The 9,486-nt window shown below is 62.9% G+C and overlaps 1 pseudogene; it reads right to left on the bottom strand.

The window, feature by feature from the left end:
- Positions 1 to 2,374: 2,374 nt before the first annotated feature.
- Positions 2,375 to 5,187, bottom strand: LOC117195672 (uncharacterized; annotated as a pseudogene).
- Between the last annotated feature and the right edge of the window lie 4,299 nt (positions 5,188 to 9,486).

Below are 9,486 nucleotides of genomic sequence, written 5' to 3'. Positions count from 1 at the left end.
ACAAGGCCCTTGGTTGCCTTCCTTTACTGGCTTCCTGCCTTTAGAGAGTGACGAACAGAGGGACAGACTGTCTGGGTCACTATCAGGGCCGGGGCAGGCGAGGACAGAGGCTTCCCGGAGGGGCGGGGCTCAGAGCGAGGCTGGGCGGAGCCGGCCGCTAGAGGGCGCCGAGGGTCCGCGCGCAGCAGTAGGCGGGCCTTCGGTGGCGCTGGGCCTGCCGATTGGTTCGTGGCTCCTCCCTGCGCTGGAGGGAACCAGTTGGAGGCGGTCCCACCTCCTGCCCCGCCTCACGTATTCCCGCAGGTAAGTACAGGGAGACCCCCCGCTGACCCGCAAGCTCCTTAGTGCCGCCTGGAGGCCTGGGAGGGTAGGAGTGGCAGTTCTGAGCACTCTACATCAGCTTTGGCCCTTGTAGTACCAGCTCCCTCCAAACATCCTCAGACCTGGGGTGCCCCTTACCGTGCCCCTCACCTCTCAAAGTCATCTACAGATGTTCCCCACAGACCTAGGGCGCGACTCAGGTCCCAGTCACAGCCAGATGTCCCCCTTGGGCCCACATACACACCTCAAGCCCAAGTTCCCCACCAGCCTTCTCAGATACCACACACCCCAAATCTTACCCCCAGCCTCAGTTGTCCCTTATGTCTAAATCATCCCCAAATGTCACTAGATCAAAACCTTCAGGTCCCAGTTATCCCCAAATGTCCAGTGTTTCCCTTAGGGTCACCCCCAGCCACCAGCTTAGGTTGGGTCCCATTCTCTCCCACGCCCAGCCCTGGATGTGGGGCATGCCTCATGATCCCATCTAAGTCCCTCCAAGAACAGTCCTCCCTGTCACCACACCACCCCTGAAAGTCAGTCCCTCCAGCCCAGGGATTCACGTGGGGTCAACACCCATCCCTAGGACACTCCTCAAGGTCACCTTTCCATGACAAGGGCACCCTTTCCGCCCATGTGACTAAATTATCACCTTCCTCAGAGCAGGCGGATGGGGATCCTGTGAAGTCAGGAGCCCAGGATGCCAGGACAGTAAATTCAGACCAATCAACCCTCCCCCAGTCAAAAAGCCAGAAGCTCCAGGGTTGGAGGCCAGAATAAATCACGAACCACCAGACCTTCAGAATGAGGCAGGGGGCAGCTTTTATTTAATTGGACAACAGGCTCGACACACAGCATAGACTTTCCCAAGCTGCTGTCTGCCCCTGCCCCAGTGGGACAGGGGTACACTGAGACAACTCGGGGGGGGCTTCACACCGCCTCCCCAGTCTCACCCCCAAAAGAGCCCCATTCCATCTGATGATGGACAAAGTCTCAATGCATCCATGCCCTGGGACCACCCAAGGACTGAGCGGGCCTGTTTGTGTCCTTTGGGCCCACAGGGACCTCATTCCCTGCCCCACTTGCCAGGAGGGTGTCATGGCTCCTCCCCCCCAAGTTAGGAAGCCGCAGGCCCAGGGAGAAGGGGGCAGGCAGGTTCAGGTCAGGCCAGCCTGGTTCCGGAAGCCTGGAGTTGGCATTTAACGGTCTGGGGGCCCAAGGCAGCTTCCTCTTGGGTAACTGACTGCTGGGAAGATGCGAGCCAGCCATCCCCCAACCAAGCTTGGGAGAGGAGGGGCCGAGGGTCGGCCAGGCGGGGACACAGCTGGCCTCCTTTTTTCATGGAAAGGCTGGCCACCCGCCTGCCTACCCATCCTCCCTGGGAACACAGCCCAGCCTGAGATGGGACTGTGTGAGGGTCCCCAAGTGCAGAACTGGAGGAGGGGGCCTGCAGCAGACAGCAGGGTTGACCCATCCCATCCCAGGCTCCACTCGTCCCCAGGTTCCTCCTCCAGACACAGGTCCAGGGCAGGGTCCTCATCTCTTCTCACAGGAGGCGAATGGCCCACCCAAGGCAGGCGGGGGCCGAAGACTCCAAGGGGGCTTGACTCCTGTTCCTGCTGAACTGAGCCAGTCTGCACAAATCAACTGTGTTTCAGCTCAGTAGGCACGGGAGGCAGAGCCCAGGGAGGCCCGGAGGTCGGACAGGCAGGCGGAGGGGAGAGGTGGCAGGGCCAGAGGAGGCGGGGCCCCGGGGGGCGGAACTTAGCCACTGTGAACACGACTTGCTGTGGACCTGCTCACAAGCAGCTAAGCCCTGCTCCCCAGGCCAGACGCAGGCGGCGGAGGCCTCTCTGCCACCCCATCCCCATCCCTGGGTCAGTGTCCTCAGCGGAAGCAGTGACAGCGGTGGCCCCAGAGGCAGGGCTCAGGGTCGGTTGGAAATCCCTGGCAATGTGATTTGTGACAGGCAGCAAATCCCATCCCCAGGAACCCCAGCCGGCCATGGCACAGGGGTGGGGGGGCACCGGGCAGGGCCAGCAGCTGGCACCTAGGAGAGACAAAAGGAGGTAATGAGATTTGAGGACATCTGCCCTCCAGGTCCCCACTTGCTGCCATCCTTTGAGGTCTTGCAGGGAAGCCATTTTTCCCCACGTGCAGCAGCCACTAAAGAGAGCTAGACCACCAGGCAGGATACCCCCAGCCCCAGCCATGCCTCCCGGGCCCAGAGAGGTAGAGACACCCAGAGGGTCACTTTCAGCCAAGGAGCCTGCAGGAGCTCCCAGAGCCAGGTCCCCCCTCCCTTTCCTCACCACTGAGCCCTGGGCAGGCTAACTGGGGCCACGGGGAGAGGAAGCTGAGGGGGTGGCGGGCAGGAGGGTGAGGAAGTGATCTCACCCCAGCTGGCGCCACTTCCTAGAAGCCTGAAGGGCAGGAGGAAACCACCAGGGCCACCCCGTGTGGCCCTGTCTCCTTGGTGGTCAGGCCTCAGCCCGCACCCCACCAGAGTGAGCGGATGCTGGCAGCGGGCGCCCAGGTCTCCCCCGAGGCACGCACGCCCCCAGAGCACCGGACCCAGGCTCGAGGTGCAAATTCCAGCTCGGCAGTTTCCCAAATGCCCTCCGAGCCTCAGTCTCCCCATCTGTAGAATGGAGCCAAGAGTCTCTACCACATAGCATGGTGAGGTTTCACCAAGAGTGCTGCCTAGCAAGTACCTAGCACCGAGACCACCTATAGAACTTGTGGGACTCGGTGCAAAATGAAGACTTGGGGCCCCCTGTTCACAAATTAAGAATCTCAAGACGACAGCAGAGCATGAACCCAAGCTCCAGGTCCTTCTCAGTGGCGGGTGACCCTGTGAATGGCACAGGTCACATGCCCATGAAGCCAGCCCTGTGTTCAGTAAACAGAGACCTCCCGTGTGATGAGAGCCCTGCGGCTAGGAGATCCAGCTCTGGAGCCAGTCCAGCTGCATATGAACCCTGGCTCTGCAGCTTCCCAGCTGGGTGACTCTCAAGTCACTCAGTCTCTCTGGGCCTCCGTCTCCCCATCGGCAAAGCAGGGATAATGTCATGGTAAGGATCCCGCGAGTGCTGTGTGTAATTAGGATGGGGCTACTCTGTCACCATTCACCAGGCATAAACAGGAAGGATGATGGCACGGAAGACGCTGCACACGGGTAGGACCCCAGCGTCCAGATCTGGTAGGTGGTGGCCACCACTGGGAGACACAGGTGGAGTGAGGTGTCCTGCTCTGTGCCTCCTCCATACACACATACATACACACCGGCCACCCGCTTTACCGTCGGGCCCTAGCCCAGCCCTGTTCCCTCAAGGTTTAGGGGCACCAACCGGGAGCAGACAAGGCCCCGCAGGGCGGCCAGCCTCCCTGGGCCGCCTCCGGAAGTGAGACAGCACATTCGTGTCCCAGGGACGAGAACGGGAAGGGCGGCCATTTGGCCAGGCCCGTTTCCTGTGGGGTTTCCCCTGCACAGAGCCCCGGGCTGGGGCCAAGGCCACTCCCCATCCCCGCAGGCGCAAAAGGCCTGGTTCTCGAGTGGAGGGGGCACCGTCATGCAGGTGCCCAGAAGCAGGGCCCCCGTTACCATAGGCGTGTCTCTCAGGCTCTGGGGAGATGGTGTCCAAGGAGGGCCAAGCTCCTGGCAGCTGGAGGCATTGTGGGGAGGAAGGGCCCTGGGCCCAGGGAGCACAGCAGGCCCCAGGCCACACCGATGGATGGATGGATGTATGGATGTATGTCTGAGTACGCTCTGCAGACAGGGCGTGGACTCGTGAGACATACTCTGTAATGCCTGCCCCCCCGCCAACCCCATGCTCCAAGAATGAATCAGGGGCAGCTTCCGCCGGGGGCGCCACCACCACCGCCCCCAAGCCTGGTCCCCAAATACTTTCCACCCTCTCAGAGCAGCTGGGATCGGAAAATACCAAGGGCTGCAGGCCCCGCCCTGCCCGCTGCTGCTGCCCGCCCTCCCAGCCTGTCACTAACGCTTTGCCTAATGGGCCCAGACTCTCCGCAGAGGCTCCCGAGGCCAGGCCCCGAGCCAGCCGCTAACCTGGGCTGCCCAGCCAAGTGCCGCCTGACCACCCGCCCCCCACCCCTCACCCCCGGCCCAACGTGGCCACCATAACAACCGGCCCGATGGGCAGCCCTCAGAGGTTGGCGCCCGGCTGGAGGGAGGCAGGGCACTGGTAAGTGGGTGGGCCCCGCTGCCCACCCAGGGCTCGGGGGAGGGGGGCAGGCTCAGGAAGGGGTGAGTAAGTGAGGACTGAATCACTTGTTATAAATAGGGGAACCGTGCAAGTCACATCCCAGCCCCCATGGTGCCCAGCCACGCCACGCTCCAACCCCTGCCTTCAACTTTACTCCCCCTCGGACCAGTCACAGAATTCCCAGGGGACCCCTGATAGCCACACTTTGGGCCCTTTACTGAGGGGTACACCCTACTGCCAGGTCCGTCTCGGCCTTACCCTCGTCCTGGCCTCCTGGCCTGCCTTTTGGGGGCCAATGGCCTTGAAGGCAGTTGTTGGCTTCCAGACCCTGTCCCCCTCCTATAGCACCCCGACAATTCCCAGGCCCAAAGGTCAGGATTCCTTGGCTCCCCAAGGTATTCTCAGGGTGTGGGTGACCATGGTCCTGGACGATGACGCCTGACCAAGGCCAGAGAGAGGCCAAGGGGCTTTAGCATCTCAGAAGTCAGTTCCCTGGCCCCTCACCATCCAGGACCCCATCCCAGACCACCCAGGCCTGCTCTGCCCAGGGCCACAGCTCAGTGACCACACCCAGGGCGACGCCAGCTCCAGCACCCTGGGGCAAGGCGCCGCTGCAGCATGACTCAGCTGTGCCCAGCATGGCGGTGTCCTCTGCCCAAGGATTCTCACACACCCACACCCACTGGCTTCCGAGTACGTCCTTCCCGGGGGACCGGCCTTTCCCCAGGCGCACCTCTGTGTTCACACAGGACACCCAATGGCAGGAGGGAAGGTGGCCAGAGTGCCCTCCAAGTGATCTGAAAGTGAGGGCTCAGGACAGGGAAGGGAAGCACACACTTCCCTCCACTCATTTGTCCCAATGCTTCCCATATACAGATGGAGAAACTGAGGCCCAGAGGATTCAGAAGCAGGCCCAAGGTCATGCGGGAAGTCTAAGGAAAAGCCAGGCCTGATCCTGGCATAAAGTGTATCCAAAGTGGGAAAGGGCCAGCCAGCCAGCCCAGAGAGGGGCCGGAAGGAGTTTTCTTCAGACCGCCCAGGGTTCCTTGCGGTGTCCTTCACTTCGAACAGACTTCCCCACCCAGCCTCCCAAAGTGAAGGGCAAACTCTGAAAAATGCCTTACGGTATATCAAAGCATCACCTGGGCCCCCAGAGAACAGGTCATCCCACTGCACCCATGGGGCCAGTGACCCTGTGACTGCAAATGGGTCAGGGGTTTGCCCCGCAGCTGCGGCCTGCACAGAACATCTGGCCTCCACTTACAACAGGCAGAGGTTGGTAGGGGGGTCCCGGGGAGGACCCCTGGAGCATCCGCCTCTGCTGTTTCTTTCCAGTGAGCAAGGGTCTGCGAGACTCAGAGGCTGGGCCAGCACAGACAGGCCCGACCCCCCAGACACGCCCTGTCACGCATGTGCTCGCGTGCCAGCCCCGAGCCAGGCTAGCAGCTATTTTAGGGCCCCCTCCAGGCCCACAGACAAGACTTGCCCGTTGGGGTCTTGAGGGAGCTCCCAGAGGACATCCTGCAAGGACAGAGGGCAATGGGTGCCCCCTGGGCGCTAGGACAGAGCTGGCACCAGGCCCTAGGGCCCATGCCTTCCCAGGACGGTGGCATGTGAACACATGCGCACCGGCTGGCCCGGGCAGGGTGCGTGGGCGAGCGGACAGGGTGTGTCCTACATCACCTCGCCTCTAAGCCTGGGCACCTGTTGGGTACTGCCCTCCAGCTCGGGCTGGCATGGGCAGGGCTGCCAGAGGACACCCCTCCTGCCAAGGGTCCCACACATCCCAGCCTCACCCTCATATACCACCAGCCATGGACAGGCAGCTGGTTGGGGCTGGGGCAGAGGGGACAGGTGACAGGGAGCCAACTGCACCTCCAAGGCATTCAAGAGGCCACTCACTGGGTCTGGGCCTGGCTGGGTTGCATAGGACAGTCAGCGTACGGCTGGGGGCTTTGGTAGCAGTCAAGTCCGGTGCTGGGGTCAGAGGTCAGTCTGGGGCTAGGATGAAGGGGTCAGAGTTCAGTCTGGGTCCTTTCACCCTCTTCCTGCCTCCCGAGGGCACGGGGACCCCAAGCTACACAGGGCTGGGGAGTCAGCCCTCCAGGAATCTCCCAAACCTGGCCCCCTTCCTATGAATGAGCCCTTCTCCACTGGGCCAGGAGTGGGAAGGGAGGAGAGGGTCCCCCAAGTCCTCCTAAGCCCAGGCTGTACTGCTGGGCCCCAGCCCTCTCCTCTGTGGAAGGCCTTCCCCTCACTCACTGGCTGACATGTCAAAAACTTGAACCACTGTCTCCCACCCGCATCCACAGAACTCTGGGAGACCCCGACCTACAAAGCCCAGACATGCACCCCCAGAGGCCATTCCCTCCACCCCAAGCGAGGCACATACCCTCCCACCCTGCGGCCAACTCCTGCCCACCTCGACCTGCGCCGGTCGCGTTGGGACCGGTCCTCCCCACCACACTCGCAGGAGTCTCCTGGGGGGGGAGTGGTTGGGGGGGGGGGCCGCGGCGGGTCCCAGGGGACGGGGTAGAGGTGGGCCGCCCTTCCCCCGCTCTGTAGGGGGCGCCCCGGGACTCCGTCGCCGCCACCACCAGATACACGGGCCCCGCGGTCCTCCCCCAGCCACCGGCGGCGGGGCGCGGGGCGGCGCCCTCCCCCTCGCCAAGGGCCGGCGGACCCGCCGGGCGCACCCCCACTCAGCCCCAGAGTCCGGCGCGGAAAAGTTGCCGCCGCCACCACGGCGCCGCCGCCTCCCTCCCGGTTCCCTCCCCGACTCACCCACGGGGGAGGGGAGCCGGCACTCGGGGCTCCGGCCGCCGCCCCGGCCCGGCCGGCGGAGACACAGGCGGGCGGGCGGCGGGGCCGAAACGAGCCGGGGGCGGCCGCCGACCGCGCTCCATCCCACTCACTGGCCGGCCCGCCGCGGGGTCGAATCGCTTTTAAAACCTCCCCGTCTCCTCCCCCGCGGCCGGGCAGGGGGCGGGCGCGGGGCGGGGCGGGCGCCGCCGTCATGTGCCCCCGGAGCCGGTCCGCCCCCACTTTGTTTCTCCGGTCCCCCAACTCTGTCCCGTCCCCAACTCAGCCCCAACTTTCTCCTCCCTTGTCCCAACTCTTCCTGGGCCCCATACTCAGCCCAACTCCTCCCTCTGGGTCCTGGACTTGGGGTCTAGCCCCAGTTTTTCAGCGAAGGCTCTTCCTGCTGGGATAGGGCGGGAGCAGGGGTCCTAATTCACATCGCACCTCCGAAACTCCTCTTGGCCTAGGTCCTGCCCTAGGCAGGGAGAGAAACCCAGGAGGCCGCAGACAAGGGGAGGGGAGATGGAGGGGGCATGGGTGTCACACTGCCACCGCGGACCCCTCCCTTCCCTGGGAGGGCATGTGCCTGGGTATTCTGGGATTCTGCCAAACACGAATCCCCACTCTTTCCAGTTCCACAGTGCGTTCTTTAGCCTCAGGAAGTCCCTCCTTTTATCCCACCCAACCCTCTCCTGCTGCCATTGAAGACTTTCTGACCCCAGTCCAGGTGGTCCCTGGTCTAGGTCCCCTCCCCCCTCAGGCTTCCCGGCACACACCCAGGGCCTCTGGGAAACTCCCCAGCTCCTGAAGTATCCCTGGGAGAGAGGCCCTCCCTGGATCCCTCCCTCCTTCCCTGCATGCGTGTCTGTCCCACCTCATCCTCCACCGACCTCCCCTCCACTGGGAGGAGGAACACGGAGGCATTGTTCCCCAGGACGGGGCCCTGCCTTGGGGCCTGGCCCTGTGCCCAGGTGGGGGGCCGGGAACAAAACTCAGCAAAGGGGGGGTGGGGTGCCCTCTGATGCCAAGCCAGCCTCCTTGGGCATGCCTGGATGCCACTTTGCCCTCTCCAAGATGGGACTGGGGCCAATGGCCTCCAGACCACCACCACCACCACCACGATGCCACAGCAAGTTTCTGCTGCCAGAGGACCCTTCCCAGATCTGTGTGAGCATTGCTATGGGAGACGGTTTTTCTCCCACCCTACCCCGCTCCAACATTTCCAAAGTCATATAATTAGGGCTGGGGGTCAGATCCTTCACCACCCCACTTCCCAGGCAATAAGACTAAAGCTGGGGTGGGGAGGGGGCGACCCAGCAGCAGACCCAGGCAGAAGACTGGAGGAGCTGGTTGGGTGCCTCTGGGTCACTTTGCACCCCAGAATTCCTCCAGAGTCCCTCATTTCCTCAGTACAGCTCAACAGGCTCCTACTTTGGATCTTGGTGGGATTGCGGAGAGAGGGGCAGAAGCCACACCTAGCTACTATCCCATGGGGCCCAGCCCTGGGGGCTCCTGGGTCTTTCTTCTCTCTGGGGCCCAAGGGGCAGGCTGGCCCAGGCTGCAGGATCTGGCAGGTTGGGGCAGGAGGGGGCAGAACCGCCTGTGGGGCCCCAGGGGGAGATTTGGGGTGGCACAGAATTCCCCGACTCAGGGTGGGGCCCAGAGGGGGTGGGGCACTCGCCACATGGCTTCCTGAGCAGCTACAAACAGGGGAATGGAGTTCCCAGGGTCCAGAGTCTTCCTGTGGAGACACACACACACACACACACACACACACACACACACACCATTCCAGAAGCATACAGCAACTAAATTACAGTGGGGCACCCCCTCCACGCCACCCCTCCAGAACACTACCTTTACACCGCAGGGCAAGGTCTCCCATCCAGAACCATCCTCCTCTCCTTATTAGTCCAGTCGGGCACACATTTAGGGGAAATGCCTCCTCCACGATGGCCTCCAGGGATACCCGTGCCAAAGGCCCTGAGCCCATGTAAGCCATTCTGCCGTTTCCCTGCAAGTGGCTTGGACCCCCACAGCTCAGCCTCCCTCAGCCCAAGTTTGGAGGGTCCTCCCGGTGCCCTCAGCCCTCCATCTGGATTCCTGACATTTGCCCCCTACACACACACACACCCTG

Source organism: Orcinus orca, chromosome 3 (assembly GCF_937001465.1).
Source record: "Orcinus orca chromosome 3, mOrcOrc1.1, whole genome shotgun sequence".
NCBI lineage: Eukaryota > Metazoa > Chordata > Mammalia > Artiodactyla > Delphinidae > Orcinus > Orcinus orca.
Note: the sequence above shows the minus strand (reverse complement) of the source record. Positions and strands in the feature narration are given on the sequence as shown.